The sequence below is a fragment of the Papio anubis genome, chromosome 1 (assembly GCF_008728515.1).
Source record: "Papio anubis isolate 15944 chromosome 1, Panubis1.0, whole genome shotgun sequence".
NCBI lineage: Eukaryota > Metazoa > Chordata > Mammalia > Primates > Cercopithecidae > Papio > Papio anubis.
The window spans coordinates 2,181,509-2,204,588 of record NC_044976.1 but is presented as its reverse complement, the minus strand read 5'-3'; the positions used below and the strand labels follow the sequence as shown (position 1 = coordinate 2,204,588).

At 56.6% G+C, this 23,080-nt stretch overlaps 1 protein-coding gene across 4 annotated transcripts in view; it reads right to left on the bottom strand.

Moving 5' to 3' along the window:
• Positions 1-23,080, bottom strand: part of PRDM16 (PR/SET domain 16) — a 252,575-nt gene that overhangs the window by 186,167 nt on the left and 43,328 nt on the right. The gene's annotated exons all lie outside the window — the stretch shown is intronic.

The window sequence follows — 23,080 nt, the reverse complement described above, 5'->3', positions numbered from 1 at the left end:
AAGGTGAGCCATTCGTATTATTTATGAGAAGCATCTGGGCAGAGCGCACGGACACCCCGGATGCCGAACAGACTCTATTTTTATTTCCTCCGAGTTCCATGGACAAATCACACCGTGTGTATTTAGACATAACTTGGCCTATGTTGTGCTTGGCCCTGGACGGGTGAGGGACAGCAAGGTGCGGTCCCTGCCCTCGGGGGGCTTACAGTCCATCTCGGGAGGTGGAGGTTGGGGGGAGCTAAACTCTGCCCAGCGGTACCAGGAGACAGAGGCGGGCGGCCAGAGCGAGGGGCAGAGGTTGGCCAGCGCCCTGCAGAAGGACGGCTTGGTGGGTGCTGGAGAGAGAGGGAGCTCATGCCATTTCTCTGCTTCCTCCTTTTTGTCGAATCAGAGGTGTAAGCGTTTTAACTGGCTCTTCACTCCCATCCATATTCCTGGGAGGGGGATGTCCCCTATGGTTTTTGGAGGAAACTTCTCAAAGGAAATCAAGCTAAGGCAGAAAAGCCGCTGTGCCTAGTGTCATGCAGGGGCCCAGGATGGCCACTGAGGACCCCCCAGCAGTTCGCTGTGGGCCTCACAGGAGCTCCCGGCCCCTCACCCACGTGTGACAGAGGCCGAGACAGGGAGGCTGGTGCGGGCCAGCAGTCAGCTTGTTCTTCCTCCAGGGTTGCTCTGGCTGCAACGTTCTTTGGCTCTGGAGAGCATTTTGCCAGGTGTCTCCTCTTAAAAGCCACCAGGCTGCACTCCAGAGGGGCGGCGTCTCAGTGACCCGTCCCAGAGTGCTGTCTGTGCTAAGCAAACTGACAAACGAGCTCTAGAAATTGGATTTTTCCCTTCTGGACCCAAAGTGGCCGTGCACGGATGAGTATACGGAAACCGCAACATTGTTTCCATAAGAATAGAACCAAGATTGAAACTGATACTTGAAAAATAAAAGGAGAAATGATGCTCAAGCCAAAGGTTTTCCTTCCCCTCCCCTCGATATTACATGATGACTTTATACATCATAAGGACGGAGCACAGCGTGCCTGCCAAGGCGCAATTGACAAGCTGGCGTTCCCAGCCACAGCGGGGCCCCGCCTGATCGCCTTCCGGGTCACCCTGCGCTAATGTGAATGGCAGTGACGGCTGCTAGATTCAGGCACCTACACGGGCTGCGTTTGGAAGAGGAGAAAGCCTTAGGAGGGGTGTGACCTGCCCGCGGGGCCGAGGCTGGAGGCAGAGCTTGAGACGTATTGATGACTTGAATACTCAGCTCGGGTCGTGGGGTCAGGCCTTCCTAACCACAAGGCTGCCAGTACCCCTCAAGCCCATATTCTGCGTCATGGAATCCAGTTGTAATTCTGACGGAATTGTAACAGCACTCGGTAGGCATTGACTCAGCGCTGGCTCCTCTGTGCCAGCAGCCCCCATGATGCCCCCCTGGAGGCAGAGCTCAAGGCAGTGCTCAGGTGGAATCTGTCCTTGCTCTGGATGCTGGAGGACCGTGTGGCCGTCCCAGGTCTGGTGAAAGGGACGCCCATCCCACTGGTGGCCCTGGAGCTCTTGAGAGTAGAAGGACAGATCCCGCCATAGTGAGCCGCCCCGAGCAGAGAAGCTGTGGATCTCGTTGCCAGTTAAAGGCTGGGCTGAAACCAGAACCAGGGCCTCTGCAGTCCTGCCTGCTTCATGAGGCGCATCGAGGAGTGAGATGCTGGTTTTGTCTCTCTGGCATTTGCAGCCAAGTCACAGGCACCTGCGCAGACACCACCAGCGAGAGGGCCCTGCCGTCCCCATCCTGCCCTGCCAGTGCCTGCTCACAAACCCACACACCCGCCCAGAGCCCACAGGGGCCTGGCACTGGTCTAGGAGCATTTGGTGGCCTCTGGTTGGGCATTTTCCTGGAGGCTGCCTCCTGTTCCCAGTGGGAAAGTGCATGCCACAGCCCATTCAAGCCATTCCCAACGCAAGTGACACCCCCACCATCATCCCCCGGCCAGGTCAGTCCAGGAGCCCTTGTTAACACCGCATCCTCACATTCAGAGGGGGCTAGAGCCCTCCATCCACCCACCGATGCCACCCTGGGCCTGCTGTGGCCTCAGATGCAAAGCTTTCAGGTGGGGGCTGCCCTCACCCTCCCTCTGTCCACGCTGCTCTCTGTTGGGTGTGCTCCGTTCCTGCTGTGGCCAGCTGCATTTTCACTTGCACTTTTGGTGGCCTGATCTTCCTGCCTCCCTGCCCTCCGAGTGGCCGGGTGGGATGGAACGCCCCCGTAAACCCACCTGTCACGCCATGCGGAGGCCCTTTTTGCCTTTCTGGCAGAGTCTGACAGGGTCTGTGGTGGGCTTGGCCAGCACTCCTGCTCCCCAGAGCTTGTCATCAGGTGGGGACGCAGGGACGGACCTCCAACACTGGCCCCAATAGTTGAAGGCGTTGCATGCGACGCACCGACCAGGAGGGCCCAGTCATACGGGGTGGCATCAGGAGGTGGGACCTGGCCAGCCTGGGGTGGTGGTGGGGGCAGGTGCTACAGCTGCTGGGCTCCCGGCTGTCTCTCTGGATCCTCTGAGCGCAAGGCCTGGGCCCCCTTCAGGCGGAGGGTGTGGGCTGCTGAGGACTGTGGTCACAGCGGAGCCCAGTGTGGAGCCACGGAAGAGCTGCACAGATGTCGAGCCCTCCCCAGCTGCCCTGCACCCCCTGAAGAGGAAGCCGGCGCCCGATGGCAACAGAGAAAGAAGCGGCCTCCTGCAGGAGGGGCACTGGGGCCTGAGCCGCGTTCCGGAACTGCCTGCCCCATCTCACAGCCCACCTTGGCAGGTATGAAGACCATTCACTCTGCCTCTTCACTCGCCGCTGAGCTCAGGTGGAAAAATGGCCGGATGCGCTCCCCGGCTTCCTCAGCCCCGGCCCCCTCCCTTGCCCGAGCCGCCGTTCTGCTGAAAACCCTCTTTATTTTGCTAGCTGGGCCCTCAGCACACGCACCGCTGGCCCCTGGATTGCTGGCAATGGCCACCGCGCTCTCCACCTCTCCGCACCCCGGCAGAAGTATTAGGTGTGTTTGATTAAGCGTTTTAGCCAAAAAAGCGAGGTCTGACCCCTGGCATTTAGCTTCTCTCGCGGGTGCCAGTGCCAGGATTTAGCTAAGTGGGGTTGGTCAGAACCTCTTTTTTGACTCTTAAAATAAATACCCTCTGTTCTCCAAAAAGCCAGCAAAGAGGCCACGTACGCAGAGGCGCTTACGGCTCCGGAGTTCTGGCGCGGCCCCAGGGGGGCTCAGCTTGCTGTTCGGTGTCACAAATGGATCCCGGAAGGTTTCTCTCCCGTCCAAAGTATCTGTTATTAAAGTATCTGAGAACCTAACAAAGGAGGAAGCCCAGAGTGAGCCCCGGCCACGGAGCTGCTTCCAAACCGGCGGGAGGTGAACGGAGCCTAGCGCGGCGGAGGTTGAGGCCCATGAGGGCCCCCAACACTCCAGTTAATGCACCCCTTGCTCTTGGCATTGAGAGCAAACCTCCTCTCTCTAACCGACTTCTCTTTTCTTTTTTCTTCTTCTTCTTTTTTTTTTTTTTTTGAAACAGGGTGTCTCGCCCAGGCTGGAGTGCAGGGGTGCAATCATGGCTCACTGCAGCCTCAGCCTCCTGAGCTCAAGCGATCCTCTCAACTCAGCCTCCTGAGCAGCTGGGACAACAGGCACACCACCACCCTGGCTAATTTGTTTTATTTTTTGTAGAGATGGGGTCTCACTCTGTTGCCCAGGCTGGGACTCCTGGACTCCAGCAATCCTCCCAAAGTTCTGGGATTATAGATGTGAGCCGCCATGCCCAGTCGGCTCTAAACCAACCTACCTTCCTTCCTTCCTTCCTTTTCTTTCTTTCTTCTTTCCTTTCTTCTCTCTCTCTCTCCCCACCCCACACCCGCAGGCTAGAGTGCAGTGGCTCCATCAGTTCACTGCAACCTTGACCTCCTGGGCTCAGGTGATCTTCCCACCTCTGCCTCCCAAGTAGCTGGGATTAGAGGCATGCTCCACCATGTCTGGCTAATTTTTTGTAGAGACAGGGTCTCACTGTGTTGCCCAGGCTGATTTCTGACTCCTGGACTCAAGCAATTCTCCTGCCTCGGCCTCCCAAAGTGCTGGGACGACAGGCGTGAGCCACTGTGCCTGGTTCTAACCTACTTTTCTTTCTTGCCCATTTCTGAAGTAGCTTCATTGGACCCAAAGATGTGGGTCTGAGTCTAGAACCTACTAAAAGCTGATTCCAAGGCCTCCTCTCCTTGAAGAAGCCCCTATGGGTGGAGTCGGGGGGTCAGGGTTGTCTGTGCAGGGCACCCAAGTGTGTTCAAATGGCAGGGCTGATGGAGCCCTCCACAACCCCCACATCCCACCTAGGCTGCAAACCTCGCTCTGCTCACTGCTGGGAGGTTGTGGGGTCGAGGGGCTCAGGGTTCTGCAGGAGACACAACCTGAGCAGAGGTCTTGGTGGTCAGCAGCTTCAGCTTCCCTGCAGCCTACACGTTCAGGAGGGTTTTACAGCCAACTAAACAGTGCCCCTGGCAGGGCTGGAAGCTGATGACCAGGCCACACTGAGCCTCCACATCTCAGGATCATCTCTAACTCTTGGAGAGCCACCCACACATCCTCCTTTTCTGAGAGATGGAGTTTTTAAAGAACAAATCTCATTCTTCATTTTCTTTTCCAAATGGAAGCCCTGGATGCTGCCAATTTCCCTGGTGTAAATGTTGCCTCAAGGTGATGGCAATGCTGAGGCCAATCATCACAGCAGCAGGTCATCTTCTGGGGCCCTGCCGCATGTGGGGGGCCTGTCTCAGGCACCGCGGATGCAGACCTCCTCCTCACAACCACATGTGGGAAGCAGGAACCAGCAATGCCCCTGCTGTGTAGACGGGAAACAGGGGCTGCAGAGTTGAGGTGACCGGGCAGTTGATGAGGAGCTGCTCAGGGTGGTGCCCGCACTCAAATGCGAGCCTCCTGACTCCCAGAGTGTGCGCCAGCGGGACAGAGGCCTCCGGGTGGATGCCTCAGCAGGAAGAAGCCACACGCCAGGCCCTTCCACCCGGGACTTGCACCTGAACCCCGGCCAGGCCTCTCTCCGTGGCCAAGCTCCCTCTGGCCGTGTGGGCTCCAGCGGAGCTGGGTGGCTTCCCGTTGGCAGCTCCCGCAAGAACCGTGAAAGGCGGTTAGTCACCGGCCGCCCCGGCTCTGGCTCCCAGAGCAAAGACTGCACTGGTGTTGACACAAACCCTTGAGCTCTCAACCGGGAGTCGGGTAATATTTATTTATTTTTTGCATTAAAAAAAATCAGCTTGGCCGTGTTTGAGCTACAGAAATGATTTTTTTTTAAAGCTCCTTGGACACTGTTTTTAGCTTTTATGCCTAAACAGATACTTCTCAGTTCCTTCAAGTGAGATCTATCCAATGAATGGAGGCTCTCTCTTTACTCCTAAGAAAAATATTTACATAGTCAAGTACGGCACAGAAAAGGACCCTGAGCTCTGGAGAGCCCGTCCCGAAATGCACAGAGGTCTCTACGTCGCTGTTTACACTCCCAGCCGCCACCTCCCTCACTCCTGCCCTCTACATCCTCCCACCCCAACCACCAAAGCCTTCCCAAGTCTCCCATGTTGGGCCCTGTCATCAGGGGTGGCCTGGGTTCCTCATGAGAACCCCAGGGGGCTGTGCGACACGAGGGGACGGCCCCTAAGCCCTACCTTCCAAACCCTCTTTGTTTTGGCCAACGAGAGAAGCCAGGCCGCTCTGCTTCCAGGGCCCCGAGCAGGGGACAGCACTAGGATGCAGCATCTTCGCCCCCAGCCCCACAGGACCCGAGCTCCAGGCAGGCAGCATCTCCGGTGTGATGGGGCCTTCTGCTTTGCTCTGGCCAGAAGAACTACCGCGGGGGCCAGCAGACTTCAATGCATGCCCAGTGATCTTCTCTCAACCTGCAGGGCTGCCACCGCCTGGCCAGCGAGGCCTCGAAGGTTCGAAATCTGGGCATGGTCTGCTCTGTTTCTGATGTTCCAAGAACACTCTGTTCGCTGGCAGCCCCGCCTGTGAGCGCTGCCCCTTGGCCTGGACACGCCGCCCGGGTGAGGCTGGCCCCGCGTGCATCTCCCTTCCTGTGGGGAAGATTGAACGAGCACTGCTCCTCCTCTCCCTGGCCCCCAAGAGCAGGCTCCACACCCCTTCGTGTCCTCATTTCATAAGCGGTATTGAGCACCTTTGGTCTATACTGCCCCATGGAGGGTGCCTTGGAGACATTTAAAAAATACAGAAACAGAGTTTAGTCCAGAATTCGCTACTCTGGGGCGGAGACAATGGATAGGACCCACCCTGCCTTCCACGGCAACATCAGCACGAGGAAGAGGAAAGACCTTCAGTCTGGGAGCTGAGGTCCTTGCCAGCGGGGTCCTGAGCGTGGGGTCCCGGAGGCGCAACCCCAGAGTGCGGGGTCCCGAGTGCGGGGGCCCCTCGGAGTGGGGTCCCGGAGTGTGGGGGTCCCGAGGCGGGCGGGGGTCCCGGAGCGGGGGTCCCGGAGTGCGGGCGGGGGGTCCCCGGAGTGGGGTCCGGAGCGGGGGCCCCGGAGTGCCGGGGGTCTCCGGAGCTGGGCAAACGGGAGGTGGGGCCCCGGGAGGGGGGGGGTCCGGAGGGAAGGGGGGCCTGGAGGGAGGGAAGGTGGCCCGGAGGGGGGCCTGGAGTGGGGTGGGGGGGGAGGGGGAGGTGGAAGGAGGTGGAGCCCAGGTGGAAGAAATGGAAATGGCCTGGGGGGACTCTGCTGTGGCCCTTTGAGGACCAGGCTGAGGGATTTCACTCGGGCAGAGGCTTTCGGATGCAGGCAAGAAACGGACGATGGGGGCATGGGGCGTGGAGGAGGAACAGTTTGCAGGGAGGACGGCTTCCTGCGTGCACGGGTCCCCACGGGGTCTCCCTCTTTGTGTCTGCTCGGAGGAGTATGTGGGGGTCTTCCCTGCTGACCCAAGTGTGGGGCCCCGCAGTGGGCTCCATCTGGCCTGCGCCCCCCAGCTTCCCCCATCTGCTAGGACCTGTCTGGCTCTCCTCACACAGAGAAGGAGGCTGCCCAGGACAAGAGGCCTCCATGGTGAGGTGGAGGGCCAAGGGCCAGGCAGGCCGGGCTCCGCACTGGGTACTTGGCCCACATTAATGCATCTAAATCCCAGAACATGCCCACGAGGAAGGCTATGGCTTCCTGATCTTTGTAGAAGAGGAAGGGGCTCAGAGAGGTAAAGCAGTCTTCTGAATTTGCACAGCAGCGGAGTGTTAACCCGGGCTCACCCTGGATTCACAGGGGCCCTACCAAGATCAAGGTGAGTGGGCCCCGAGGAGGTGGCGCATACCGAGGGCAGGGCTGGACAGCCCCTTTTCCCAGGGAAGCCTAAAGGCACGCAGGTGTTGACCAGCCCTGGCCCCCAGCCCAGGTCACGGAGGCACCCATCACCATGGCACAGTTTGCTGGTGAAGCACCTAGGAGGCCCCCACTCCCTTCCAGCCTGCAAGCTGCCCTGTGAGGCCTCATCACCAATGCAGTGGTCAGACAAGTGCCCCCCAGGTCATTAGCAAGTTTGTAGTCCTTGATCTGGAAGTCATGGGAGCCTCTCAGAGGTCGAGGCTGCTGGGAGCCCTAGGGTGGGGGGCCTGTCTCTCACTCCAGCCGCTCCTGGCCTGGGAAGCCGCCCCCCGCCAGGCCTCTCCAGGCCTCCTTCCCAGCCTCTGGGGCTGCGGGAGACAAGGAGTCGCTGTGGGGTCCCCCTGGCCTGCCCTGGCTGTGACCTTGCTCTGCCCTCTGCCTCTAGCACCTCGGGGCACAAGGTAGAGTTTGGGGCAGGGATGTAACTGACCACCTGCACTGGGGCTGCAGGTGTCTGGGGAGGGTGGTGCCTGCAGGGACACCTGCTGTCTGGATACTGCCCCCGCCATGCTATCCCTTTCCAGAGAGGAGAGAGTGCAGGTTACCGCACTCAGAGCTTCCCAAGCTTCCGGAAGGCTTGGGCCATTCCAGCCACAGCTTTGAATTCTCCACCAAGCCAAAAACACAGCTCCTCCACCACACAACACCCCTCCCTGTGCTCGATGGGCTGCTCCAGATCTCAGAGCCCCGCCCCACACCTGCAGGTCAGCTCTTTCCAAATGAGGGGCCTCGGGGAGATCGGACCCAGCCTGGAGATGCCCTGGAGCATGGCAGGCTTCCGGGGTTCTACGTGGCTGAGACCCGCCCCCCTCCTGGACTCAGGGGTGCTCTTTCTCCTGTGTCAGGCTGAGCTGGGGAAGGCCTGTTTTTCCTGGGCTCCACCTGGGAGCACCTGCTGTTGGAGCGAGGTGAGAGCGGGTGAGGGTCACCTGGTGCGGGGACTGGCAGGAGGCTATCAGCCCCTGGGGTGCAGGCTCCAGAGCCCTTTCTCTGCTGGGCAGCAGGGCGAGCAGGAAGGATCTCTGCAGGCCCCCGTCCCCGAGCCCAGGGGTGTCCAGCCTTGCTTCTGGCCCTCTGTGGATGCCTTCCTCCTTCTGCTTCCGGAAGATTGATGCCCCCAGGGGAAGGGAATGTAAATCATCAAAGCGGGCGACGTGTGGCCCTTGCGATCAATGGCTCATGACGAGTCGTGACTTCCAGCATGAGAAAGGGAAGCAGCGGCCGGTCCAAGAGCCTCCCGTAGCCAGCTCAGGAACTGGACATGCGTGCCCTGGAAATGAGGGAAAGTTCTGCGAGGCTGTTTGCTCCTGGAGCTGGTCTCAGAGCTTCCGTCTGAGGGCCTGGGTTCTAGGAGAGGAAAGGCAAGACCTGGAGCAGCTGGGCGGCCTCGCGGGGCCCAAGGCCCTGCAGACAGGGCTTGGTAGTGGGCTCTGGCTCGGACGCCGGGGGGCCGGTCCCAGGGACGCCTCCACGTTCTGTAGCCCCTGTGCTAGGAAGGTGCTGTTGAGGCTGATGGTTCTAGGTGGACGGCAGGTGACCTTGACCCAACCCACTCACACTGCATTTCTCCACCAACTTTCATGAGAGCCCTGTAGCCTGGAAACGGATGGCCGGCACTCACTTCAAAGCTGCCCAGTTGTTACAGGCAGGCTCATCCTCCCTCCTGGATTAGACACCCCCTTAGGCCAAAGGCAGGGTGTCAGGCACCATCACGGGCCCTCCGAGCAGGAACACAGCGGAGACCCCACGTGGCATTTACCGAATGATAAATCATGAGCTACCGAATGGAAAATGGGAGCTCTCCTTGCAGGATGTACAGAGCTGCTACAAGATCGTGTTCACCTGGGCCGGGCCCCTGGGAACCAGGCCCTGGCCTGTGGGTGGGGGGTGGGGACTGGCACAGTCACTGTGGGGTCCGGCCATCCAGCCTGCAGGGGCCCTGTGCTCGGGGTGCCTCTCTGACTATGGGACTTAGGGAAGCTGCCCTGGCCGCCCTGACAGGCTCAGGGCCTCTTGCTGGACCAGGCGTCTTGGGCAGGCGTCTGGAAATCAGATACCCGGGCCTCGAGGCACAGGGTCCGGCTCCCGCCTGTCTTGCTGCTGCTTGGCCTGGAAGTGACCTGGCAGGGGCAGCCTGGGGAGCTGTGGATGGACCCGAACTGCTGGAGCGGGGACAGCTCCTTTGTGCAGGCTCCGTGTCAGTGCCCCACGAACAAAGGGACCAACCTGTGGCCAGGACTGTTTGGATTTGAGCACTGAAAGCCCCTGTCCCGGGAAACCCCTCCATTGGTGACCCTACTGGAGAGGAAGCAGCAAAGCTACCCCAGAGGAAGGGCCTCCAGAAAAGGGGATGAGTCAGGGGTGACAGCCCTGAGGACAAAATCAACACAGCCGTCCTACGCCCGGGTGCCAAGTGCCCAAACCCTGAGCACACCCCCAGGACACCAGGACCAACCCCATCGCAAACCTGAAAGTCACAGCCCACCTGGTGGGAGTGTCCAGGAGCCGAGGGCTCCAGGCTCAGCCAGGACAAACGAAAGGAGAGCCGTGGACCCTGTGCCCATCCTCCAGCAGCCACTCCCACCTGCGAGAGGCCATCTCAACAGTCTCCCAGAGTTGATAGAATTTCCCCCCACTTAAAAAAAAAAACAAAAAAACCCAACACTTTATTGCGCTATGATTGGCATATAAAAAGCTGTTGATATTTAATGTAGACAACTTTATGAGCCCGGAGACGTAAGAATGCACCGAGAAACCATTGCCACGATCCATGCCATAAACCCATCCATCACCTCCAAAAGCTTGCCTGCCCTCTTCATTCATCATTAGTTTATTTTGTGAGGGGACAATCTACCGTCGGCTCTCCTGTCTTAGTAAAGTTACGGAGGCCACACGGAGGCTGCTGAAGGAGACTACTCCAGGCCCACTGGGCAGACGGGACCAGACCAGGCCAGCCGCACCCACAGGGGCAGGGAGAAGGATGCTGGCACAATGTTTCTCCGTCTCCCAAAGGCCAGTGTCTGTGAGCAGGGGATGATCCACGCTCAGCCTGAGCCCTTTGCGCCCCAGGATAGATTCTGCTCATCACGAGTGGCAGCGGCAGGAGGGGACCCCAGCTCTGGGGGGTGCTCTGTACCTTCCCCCATTCACTTAAACCAACACCAAGCTTTGGCATTGCAAACCCCGAAGTGGCTGTCCCGACTCACATCTGAAAGGTGTGCCCTCCCAGGTCCACTGCTGGCCATTTTCCACCCTGCTTCTGAAAATACTGATGGTCCCTTCCCCACGCCGACGACACAGGAGGTGCTAGGCGCTGCGCGGCCACCGGCCACCCCCATCCTGGGGAGGGGCAGTTGCTGGAGGTTCCCCCACTGGCAGTCCTCCAAGGCAGCCCGGTGGGTTCTGCGCCAGCATCTCCCCAGGGGGCTTCTCTTTCCACGGGGAAAATAAATCACAGGATCAATGATTGGTTCTATACAAACATTTATCTTTTATCTCAACCCTTTTTAGTTATAGAAATGACCTGGAAATTGACAGAATCATATTAATGCACTTCTACTTGACTCTGCTGATTGATCCCTCGTTTATTAAGGTGATTCTTAATAATCATAAGTGAATAAGAAGGGTTGTAGATCTCCTGGTCACGGCGCCTGGGTCACACACATGTTTGAAAGCCCCAAGACCCAGGACTAGGCGGGGGAATCTGACCTCCCCAAATTGGGTTCTTTTCTGGCTGTGACTTATGGCTCCACTCACTGAGGTTTGGGGAACCCTTCAGGATCTGGAAGTGGATCCATATCAGAGAAGAACATGGAATTTTAACTCCCTTAAAAATGGCAGGCGGCACTTTCTGGGGATGGAGGAAGCAGAAGCAGCCACCAGTGTCCTACCCGCCTTGGCCCTTCCCCGATCAAATTCAGTCTTCCTCTCATTCTCACTTGTCACGCATGCCACTTACTCATGAAGCAAGCATTTGTAGACTCGCATGTCTGGGTTCCACAAACTTGCAAGCCAAGGAGGCCAGAAGTACAACTGTTTCCCATTGTATTTTATTCTTGATTGAAATAAAATAACAGTGATAATCACAACAGCAAATATGCTAGCTCTGCCAAAGGCATCATTGCATTATCCTATTTAACACTTGAAATAATCCTACGATGATAATCCCCATTTACACCTGAAAATGCTGAGGCTCAGAGAGGTTGGGTTAAGTTGTCCAATGTCACAGGGCCAGGAAGTGGCAGAGCTGGGATTCGAACTCAGGCCGTGCAGTTCCACAGGGCATTATCCAAGCCTTTGGCTTATCTGGCCTCCCTTGAACTGGTTCCATTTGAAGAAGTGGGGGAGGTGGATTGGCGGGAAGGGAGAGGGAGATGAGGAGCTCTGCTTTCTCTCACATGAGGAATGTTTCGAATCTGTTGTAGGGACAACATGCAGAGGCCCGAACGCCTAGGTTTCGGTCACAGCTGCCTGCGAACTCGAGACCACGGTGCGTGAGGGCAGCCGGAGGCAGAGCGCCACCAAACAAGACTGCACACTTTGCTAATGGGACACAGTGACAGGAACAGCTGCAGCGAGGAATTCCGGGCTGATCTGCTGTGAAAAACTGGCCGCCTCTGGAGTCTTGCAGCCTCCATGCAACTGTGGCTGCAGCTGGGACCCCTCAGGGCCCAGCTTTACTCTCTTGGGGTGGGGATAGTGGAGAAGCTGAACCAGGAAGGCTTGGCAGGTGAAAGGCTGCCCACTCTGCCCCGGATTTCCAAGTAACCTCCCGGGGTCCCACGTCTGCATTTCCAGGCCATACTGAGTCCAGGGCCAAGCACACTGAAGGTGCGGGGCAGAGAATTCACAGGACTGCCCAGCCTTGCTGAGACGCGGGGCAGACATATGGCCAAGGCTGCCTGCCCTGGAGGATGCCTTCAGGGGCTTCCTGACCAACACGGAATGTTCCTCCAACCTTCCTTCCTTCTGGTGCCTTTCACAGAGCTGGGAGGGGCTGCAGAAACCAGGCAAAGAATCCTGGGCTCCCAGCCAGCGCTTCCCATTCTGAGTCCTAGAAACACTTCTCAGCCCCTGCATCCCCTGAGTTGAGCAGTCTTGATGCCCTCATCTGTGAAGCGGGAGGCAGACGCCCCAGGGAGACGGCCTTGACCGCTGTCCATGACGACGGAGAAGATGCAAACAGCAACCTGCCTGGCCAATCACTCCCTTATTTTGCAGCATAAGCACACAAATAATGATGACACTCAAGACGTAACCACCCGTTTTCAAGACTGCCACACTCGTGGACCAAAAGCCTCTTGTGGCGATTAACCTAGTAAGGGTGATGGAAGGATGGGCAGCTTTTACATGTACGAAGAGTTGTAAAAGCAAACAAAAACATGTATGGGACGGAGATCACACGGGACACAGAAAGCCTAAATTATACATGATCTGGCCTTTTACATTGGAGGCACATTGACCCCGGCCCATGGCAGAGACACCACAGCTCCAAGGAGGATGGAGATAAGAGGGCACTCATGTCCTTGGGTAGCCAGTCCAGCTGCCAGCAGAAAGGCAGGGACAAACCTTCCCCCGCCTTTCTCCAGGACTGAGAGGCTTCCGTGAGCAGAGGCGGCTCATCTGTCCCTGCCTCCCTTTGCTCACACCTGCTCCCAACACCAAAAGGCCAAGGCAAAACCCCAAGCAGAGGGAATACAATAAGGTTGTCACTTTGAATGCCTCACGGTGCCTGAGGCTGCAGTGTGGTCCCACCGGGCAGGTGTGGGGAAGGAATGTGCACAGGTACCACACAGCCAGCAAGACGGGCAGGCAGGGCTGCTGGGAACACCCAATCCTCGGGACGGCTGTCCCGCCTCACCCCAACCGGGGCTCACTGGAGCTGCCTTCTCAGCTGGAGCCTCCCACGGGGAAAGGTGGCGTGAGATTGGAAGCAGCCTGAAACGGCTCTGTTCATTTACGTTTTTCTTATTCTCCTCCTGTTTGTTTTCCAACAAGGAGAAGCACACGAAGCACACGAACTTGCCACAAGGGAGATCCCCAAACCCTCAGAATGTCAATTTCCATCTGCACAACTTCCCTGGAAATTCGACCTCCTCTGGGATGGTGAAGGGTCTCTTCCCTGGGGCAGGTCTTGTGGCCATGAGTCCGGTGCTAACTGAGCTTCTCGCCTGGATGACTGTGGAGGGCAGTGGAGTCTCACTCCATGCCCACACCAAGGGCTCATCCCAGGAGGCTGGGATTGGAGTCCTAGTGCAGAAAGGCATCCATGAGGCCTGGCAACACCCAGAAATCCAGAATGGCCATCTAGTTGGCCCCCTTGCCTGGCCTTGTGGAGAGCCGTGGGGCAGGTCAGGATTGCCAGTGGAGGCCAGTCTGTCTCTCTTGAGGTCCTTGGCTAGACAGCACGCTGGGTGCCCGAAAGCATCCTCTAGTGGTTTCATCTCACAGGGACCCTGTGGGGGTCCAGGGACCCCGGACAGCTGCAGGCGGATGCGCGTTCCTCCTTGGGCCACAGCAACGCATCGGAAGCGCGTGGAGCGTTCATGCAAATGAAACATGGGCGCCAGGGCAGCTGCTTTTGGTCCTGACATCTGCATGGAGCTGCAGTTTTATTTTGCACCATCTTTCCTCGCTTTCTAACAAGTCACTGAAACGAGAGCAGAGACCTTGCTCTAAGGAAGAGAGCAAACCACTCTCCCTCCTGCCCGTGTCTGAGAATGGAGCCTGGGCCAGGGGCTCCCCTGGGGACGGCTCCTGCCCGCTGGCCGTGAGCCTCAGAAAAATACACACACCTGCTGGCCTCCGTTCTCTTTTTAGCCCTAAGAGAAGAAGAAAAAGACCCTTAAGGCCTCCCTGGTTTGTCTCCAGCTGCAGGAGGTCAGCATGGACAGCAGGTTCAGTGACCAGGCTCACGGGCTGCGAGCGGCTGGGTGGGACTGGGTTCCGGTCCGATTCTGCCATCCTGCCTGTGAGGCTTGGAATGCCCATCCCGTGGCTTGGAAGCCCTCAGAGGGAAGGTGGGAGGTGGCGCTTTGATGCCTAGCTATGCTGTCAACAAACATGACAAGGTCACCATCTGTCTGCAGGATGGACTGAGAAAAATGTTCCTTATTAGTGCAGGAGAAAGACAGGGGCACGGGGGTGAATGTGCTTCCCAGGCCATCTAGGGGAGGCCAGGGAGGGCCCACGGGGCACCTGCAGGTGTGGGCACCTCTTGCCCGATCTCACAGTCCTCCCTGACTGCTTCTGTGCTGGACTGTGGGTGATCAGTGCTCCCAGGGACACCTGTCCACCCAACCCGTGTGTGGGTAACGTTGGCCCTGGGGGAATATCCACCAGTCAGTAGTGGAAAAGGTGCCTTCCTCTCGCCATGACCCTGGGCTCCTCGCTGGCCGGCTTGCTGCATGGTTGCAGAACGCAGAACGCAGAACGCAGAAGGGCTGCGTTCACAGTGCCCTGGGGAGGCACTCTGCCCAAGTGGCTTTAGAAACGGGCACCTTCCCGCCTGCGAAGGCATTGGCCCAGGAAGGCTCATCTTGAAGAGCCACAGAAATAGTCTCAGACACAGTTACTGAAACTGTATTCTTAGGGCTGGGAGAGCTGTTCCGAAGTGTGATTTATTTGCCCTTCCCAAGGACTGAAAAGAGGGGTAAGGTTGTGCCGGCTGTGAACCAGGCAGGCCTGTGGGAAAGCACTGCCTGTGGGGGTGATGGCCCAGGGCATCCTGTTCAGAGAGAGAGAGATGGAGGGAGAGAAAGGAGAACCCCATGGCAGGAGGCCTGGGGAGCTGGGTGGACAGTGCAGGTGGATAGGCAGAGGGTCTCACACGCAGAACTAGGTGGTACTATTTCTGGAGGGACAGGGCATGGTGAGGAGCCCCCAGCTCATAAGGGGCGATACGCACAGGCCGAAGCCCTGGTTCCGCAGCTGGGGCAGCTGCAACATTGTCGAGGCAGTGGGGACAGGGCAGGGAGATGACATAGCCCTCGTTCAACTTTATGCCCATCTTGGAGTCCTCTGAGCCTGGCACAGGCCTTCCTTCCTGGGGCTGGCCCACAGCTCCCGTTGGGCCACAGGAAAGCAACAGCGTTATTCTGAGAGGCACACAAAAACTGCTTTCTCTTGACCTCCATTCCTACTAGCTTTGTATGGCCTCAAGTAATTAATTCTGGTACATTCCTACACTTAACAAACAGAATTTTCTCGGGGTGTGCAGACTGCCTGCGCAATCTCGGGGTGTGCAGATTCGCCTGCGCACGTTCAGGCAGAAAACGGTGGGATCCTCTTCCTCTCTCAGCCCACTTTTAAGGCGTCTCGTTTATCGCGAGTGAACGCAGGCGCGTCCCATCCTCGGTTTGCGTCTCTTTTCTGGAAAACGCTTCGTGCTTTTCCAGGCTTCAATCCCGGGAAGGACACACTCTGGACACATCCCCCGGGGACTCTCTCCAGGAGAGGGAGACCTCCGTACATTCAATCAGTGTTGCCAACTGGCAGGGACAGCCTCGCCACCGGCACGTCAGTTTTGTCTTCAAGATCTCGCTTTCCCCGAGCGGAACAACGTTACTTGGATGTGACCGTGAAGCTTGGGATACTGCAAAGAGCCCATGGTTCGAAACAGAGACTTGGAGAAAGAGCGAACTTGACCCACTCAGGTGCGGGTCACACAGTATTGGTGCTTGTCGTGATGGAGAAAGAGAGAGAGAGAGAACGCCAGCTCCAAAGCCCCTGCTTCCCAGCACCTGTCCGCACAGGAACTCTTGCCCAGGAACAGGTCCTGCTCAGGAGATCCAGCCACCGCCTGCAAGAAACTCTTCACAGCCATCTCTTTCTTCCAGTATCTTAAGAGGAACTGAAGGGTTAGCACCGGCAGAGACGGGCAGCCTGGACAGCCAGCTGCGGATTTGGGTCTTTGCATTTTACCAAACCAGGTCCCGGAGCTGAGCCCTACATCTCAGGTCCTGGGGGCTGATTTGGGCCCACGGGTCCTGATTTCCTTTTAGCACTGGCTGTTAAGAGTGTGCCGCAGAGCCCAGCCATAGCTGCAGCCCCATGCTGGACTGTCACGGTCCCGCCGGCTTTACGCACCTTCACTCTGCAGCTCCATGCCTGAGAGACACCACAATCTTTTTACCCAATTTTCCAGCTGAGTTGACAGAGGCCCGTGGAGGTCAAGGAGCTTGCCCGGGGTCACTGAGTAAAACAGCGAAGCCTCTGGCCTCGGGACAAGGATGCAGGACTCTGGTTCCTGTCCCTAATCGCTTGGCCAAAGGCTCTTTCATAAATAATAGAAATAACAGGACTTCATTTTTCTTTAGAGGATAAACTCCCCAAATGGCCACCGGGGCTGTGGTCCGCGAGCTGCAGGTCCTCGCCGGGCGAGAAGGCAAGGTCGGAGCTCCAGCAGCCGGGGGACGAGGGGCCTGGAGCACAGGCTGGCTCCCGCGAAGGCATTAATTTGTAACAGACGCCCAAAGAGCTGGAAAGAGCGTGGATGTTCGTTGCACGTGACAACGGCTGATTATTCATTGCTGACAGTTATTAGCCTATTATTAAACGTATGAATTGCCTCTTTCATACCACATTGCCTATCCTTAAAGTGCTTTATTAACTGACATTAACCAATCCAATTAGCAAAAGACACTGTATTTGTGTAATTAGTAATTTGAGGCTTTGTTCTGTCTTGGTCTTAAAGAGAACGGGCATTGGATGTTGATTAGCGCGGCGCACTGTACAATTAGGAGAAGTGGTCGGAGATTAACCGACAACATTCTCATTCCCCGGAGTCCCCGTGCGGGGACCCAGTCCCGCGAAGACGTGCAGGGGTTTATGTCTGCGGCATTTAAGTGAATCCAATTGCTTCCTCTTGTATCCAAGCTCCTCTCTGCAGTTGGCATGGCCTCCAACGTCAGGAAGGGGAAATATTTATTTTTATGATAAATGTAGAGGCTGAGCAATAAGGACCCTTGTTGTTTAATGCTCCAAGCCTAATTCTGCAGCAAATCTCACAATCCAACTCTGAGTATTAATTGCAAGGTTGTTTTTCCTAATCAGATGCCAAAAGGAACATTTCAGGGAAAGATGTTTTAGGGCCGCCTTTGCCAAACGGCATTTCTGTTTATGTCTCTGAGTGAGCAGAGACGGCCAAGATGGGGCCAGATGCTCTAGATAAGGGGGAAGCTGCGGAGGGATCCAGGGTGCCAGGCACGGACTCACCACACACCCGAAATACGGGACCAAGTGAAGAGCGGCGCTCAGGCCCCGTCTGAATGACGCGGCCACAACATGTCAACGTCCCCGTGTGCCCCTCAGTGTTCCTCTCAGATGCCCCCAAATGTTGTTAGATTGTAACAGTGCAGAGAAGACCTCATGAATCTCAGCAACCAGCCCCGTGCTTCTTGGCAGCTTTTAGCTCTGAACAGGAAGGAAGTGGGTTGGCCTCAGGGGTAGCTGGGTAGCTGCCCCCAGCCTTACCTGCTGGCACCTGAGCTACCTGGAGGAGGAAGCTGGCGTTTCACTCAAGGGTCCTGGGAGGCCTGCCTGCCTGCTGGACGAGGTGAGGCCAAGGCTCTGGCCCTGTCCTAAAAGTGGCTGCCACAATAATCTGGGCCCACTAAGGGCTGAGGCACGGATGCAGGAGAATCAGCCTCACCTGATCTGATTTGTTCCTGCAGAGGTAAAGAAGATGGCCCCGCGTTGGAGCATGCCACTGGCCTTGCCTGTGCGGTGCCCACACATCTGGCTGCCCCGGCGGCTCCGTCCCCAGGAGCTGTGTCCTGTGATCTGACACTTCTGGAGGGGGGCCGATTGCCCACTTGGAGCCCAGATGTTTGGGCTGGGAGCAGACACTGCTGACTTCATTCCAGTGCCGGTTTTAGAGCCTTATTTCACCTCCTTCAAGTAGGATTCTCATGTGTTTTTTCTCCCATTCCACGCCAAAATAAAGTTAGAATTCTTGAAGTCCCAAAGCCTCATCCCTTCACTGATCTTCTTTGCCTTTCCTTTCTGCTGCACATGCGTGCGTGCGTGCACACACACACGCACGTGCGCGCACACACATACATACAAATACACACATACACACACACATACACACACATACACATACACACACATACACAGACAGGCACACACATACACACACACAAACACACACACATATACACATACACGCACACATACACACACATACACACACACAAACATACACGCGCGCGCACACACACACACACACACAGGCAAGCTGCACGTCATCAGGTCAGGCTGTGGAAATCCTGCACCCAGGACGTAGAGAGTGGTGTCCACGCGCCGCGCAGGCTGGACCTGCCCTTCAGAGGCAGACAGGGACCGGCGCACACAGGCACTCACTAAAGGTAAGGCAGAGAGGAGACCTGGGTGCAAACATTTCAGAAACCTCTTCAAAATATTTGGGTTTGTCAAAATCCCAAACCGCCGTTTGCCAGGCACTTTTCCCGCTAGTGTTTGAGCCCGCGGGTATTTTAAAGGAAATGAGATCCGTGTGTTTCTGATTTATTTATACTTAACTCATCAAAATGCTGTTTTAAAGAGCTATTTTGTGTCCAAAATGCCCTCTATCCTTTTTTTTCCTTCCAAGCTAAAAGCCATATTTTGCCAAGCATATATGACCTTAAACTCTAACATTTTCAAGGTTCTTTTGATAGTCAAGTTCATGAAGTCCAAGCAGACCTGAACCGTAACCAAAGGCGCCCCTCACCCCCACCCCAGGAGGAGCCCAGTGAATGGGAAGGTGACGCCCTTGGCCTTTTCTTGCTTTTTGTCTCTGACCCAAGCACCGTATCTGTCCCTGTGGCCCCACCAGAGTCCCCGAGACGCTGCGTCCAACAGGAAGGAGCAACTTCTCTGGAGACAAAAATCCCCAGAGATGAGATTGCATAGTCCTTCCCAGAGCTCTTGCCTGGAGCAGCTCAGGGTCACCTCAGGACCAGGGTGGCACCGGAGCAGGTATCCTCCCGCCTGGCTTCACAGTAGGGGTTCCCCTTCTCATCCTGTGGAGCCCACAGTATCTTTTATCCAGGCCATGGCCCTCATTTCTCCACTTCATTGTTCCCCTTGGGGCCGCCTAATGCAGGTGGCCAGAGGGGAACACAGTTCTCCTGCAGGTTTAAGCCAAGTCAGACCGGAGCACATTTTCTCTTCTCTAAGGAAAGAAAAAGGGAAGCACTGGCCAAAGCCCGGGGCGAGTGGGGAAGGGGAGAGGAAGAGAGAGTGGCCCGGGGCACGTGCGGAAGGGGAGAGGAGGAGAGAGTGGCACTTGGAAGCTGGTACCCCAGCGAGAGGGGCACACCAGGGCCTCCAGCGGGGGACACAACTGGGTATTGGCAACACTGTCGCCTGACCCATAACACCGGACGAACTCGGGTCATATGCTTTTGGGTGTGATATTTATCTCTGGCCGATTTCATGCAATGGAGTTCAATTATGAATTTGATTGCTTTTTTGTGCACAATATAAAATCCTTTATCTTCGCAGCATTTAATTGTGTTCCCTGGCAGATTTGGTATTCATCACGGCCCTGCTGTCCCCAGCCCCAAAGATAAACCATCCGCGGGGCAATAAATGTCCACTCTGGTTATTGATGCTTTCAGGGAAATTGATTATCTATTTGAGGGGCAGAGCCGGCTGATGTATGGCCACCTCTTTACCTGACACAATAGCTTCCCTGGAAGAGGAATCCCTGATCGGTGCCATAGATTTTCTATTATATGTAAAATTTCCAAAAGTGATACCCGTTTATCTTAATATTTGTAAAAGGAGGAGACGCCTCGGATGGGGTTGGAAAACTGGCTTCCTTGTTCATCTGCTCAAGGCATTTAAAGTTGGAAAAGGCGGTGGACAAGGTGGGTGATGAGACAGGGTGCTGGTCCCGCTCTGGTTATTCCCAGTTCTCGCTGCCCATTCCGCCGACCCCCCCCATTCCGGACACTGCCCACCGGCCCTGGTACCACATGACCTCTCGCACCTGGTCTGTGATTTACTGAGAAGTTTATTCCTAGGGTTGACATCAGTATGCAGACCCAGTACTCAAATTGATGGTGCATTCCCTGGCAGCCCTGAGAGGTAAAGCAGGCTTTGGATGAGTTTAGTTTGAGCTCAAGAAAAAGAAAATCCAAGCAATGTTATTCTAGATTGACCATCACGTACTTGGACGGCCAGTCTTTCTCCTTCTTGCCACGATTAAGAGAAAAGTGCCTGCATGCCAGGGGTGAGTGTGGGGTCAGCACCTGTGTGAGTCATGACACTCCTGAGCTGGGGAAGACGCCTGAACCCAGGAACATTCCAGACAAAAGATGAACTTCGGCTCATCAGCAGCGCTTCTATCAGCCAAACGATAACAGGCATTGTAAACTCCAGAAACGTTTGCTCCCGACGAAAATCAATAGCAACCCCGCAATCAACACTGTGAGGAACCGCGCCCTGGTGAAAACTGGCCCAGGGTGTGTTCATTTGCTAATTCCCAAACTCCAGAAGGAAGCCTTGATTTTCGGAGGTTGCAGTGAGCCGAGATCGCGTCCCTGCACCCCAGCCTGGCAACAGAGCAAGACTCTGTCTCAAAAAATAAATAAATAAATAGAAGCCTTAATTTTGGCCGTGGTGGAGGCAGGGCCACCTTGGCGGCTCCAAGGATGCGTCTATGAACTGGAGCTTCCATCAGCAAACGCTGCTCCACGCACACTCATGTCTGGGAGTCTCTGGAGCTGGGGATGCCTTGACCGATCCAAATGCCCCTCAAGCTGGTCTTGCTCCCTGCCCCCCACCCACCAGGGCTCTACCCCGACCTCGAGGGCAAACTGCACACTTTCTCCAGGCCCCTTTGGATGCAAAGGACCCTCACATCAGGCTTCAGTTTTGGAAACCACAAGCCTAGGAATCACAGATGGATGTGGGGAAAGGCCCAGAACCGAGCCTGCATCTGCTGCAGCACTGGGAATGGGGGCGCTGGTCCTCGCCCCACCGCACGCTGGAGACAGGGGCCCTACAGAGCACCTATGCCTGGTCCGCCCCAGAGTCTCATGTTGGGGTGCGGGCCGGGCCTAAGTGCCCTGGCGTGGGGAGCAGGCCGTCCCCTGCGTGGTAGCTGGTGCGTGAGGCCTGCTGAGCAGGGCCATGAAACACACCCAACGCCAGCACCATTGGTTGGCAGGGGCCCTGCAGGTTCCGCCTCCTGAAGCCAACCACAGGCTGAAAGAAAGGCTTCCTGGAGGGAAAAAAGGCGGGGTAGTTGGCAACAGGCCGCGAGCCCCCATCCCTCATGGTGGAGGCCGGGAGAGAGACCTTCCCCAGCGAAAAAGGGGAAGCCCCAGCACCCAGGCCTGCTGGAGTCTCAGCTTGTTCTTCCAGCTCAGAATGCTGGAAAACACATCTCAGGGCCAGCAGCTGGGGGACCGCTCCCTCCCGGGGGAATTACATCTGTCGTCACCAGCTCTTCACCGGGGGAGGCTGGGCTGGGTGGGTGAAAGGGAACCCACGTGGGCAGCCCTCTGGCTGGTTATTTGCTTTGTCAGGGGGTGGGACCTGAGCTCAAGGTCACGGCACCTGCAGCGGAGGCTGGCCCTGCAAACGCACCTGTAACAGTCCCTCCTTCCCCTTGGGCCTCCCTCATCTCATTTCCTGCCAGCACGGGGCCTGCAGACCTCTGCTGAGGAGCAGTGGACGCCCTCCAGGGTCTAGGGAGCAGACAAGACATCAGACAACTTCATGAAGTTTACTGTATCCCCATCTACATTGGTGGCTTTTCTTGCCCAGATTTCTCCGTACCCTGCAGACCCTGAGGGTGGCTCCAAGATTCTGAGGGGGGCCTCAGGATGGGAATGAATTCTCCATGAGGAAATTGTGTATGTGTGTGCACATCTGTGTGCACGTGTTTTGCATGCATGACCTGTGTTTATGTGTACGTGTGCATAGACACACAGGCATGTCCCTGTTTGTTTGCACACATGTGCGTCTGTGCATGTATATGTGTGTGCATGGGTGTACATGGGGGCATCCATGTGTGTCCCACATGCCCAGGTTCTGGACACTTCAGGGCCAGGCAGGCATGAGGGTGAAAAGGGGGAAATGCAAGAGGCCACCGCTGCCTCTGCTCTCTGGGCAAGAGCAGTGCGCAGCGCTCATCTGGCGCCAGACTTCTCTATGATCGATGGCCTGACCAGCAACGCTTTATTTTGACTAAAGAACACACAGTGTTATAGAGTGGGTGCAGGCCGGACAAAGGGTCTCCCCAGTGAGGCCAGCTGCAAGCGCCTGTCATTTGTGCAGACACAGCACATCCAAGCAGCTCTTGCATCTTCTGGAGAAAAGTCCCATGGATATGATCCGGTTTGATTGTCTCTGTTACACTGAACCGGAGGCCCAGAGAGGCTCATGACTCTAAGGACACACAGCAGGCAACTGCGTGCTGGAACCGGGAGGCCCAGAGTCCAGTCTTCTGCTCTCTTAGTCTAGAGACTGTTTCCCTGAAGAGCAGAGCAAGGCAGAGGCTGGGGGGCACTGCCCATCTTTGCCAGAGACCAAATGCTGAGGCTGAGTTGCACACGGTGAGGCTGCACACGTCCCAAGGCCCTGAGCCAGTGTCATCATGGCCAGTTGGAATTCCAGGGCCCAGCCACTGGCAACCCGTC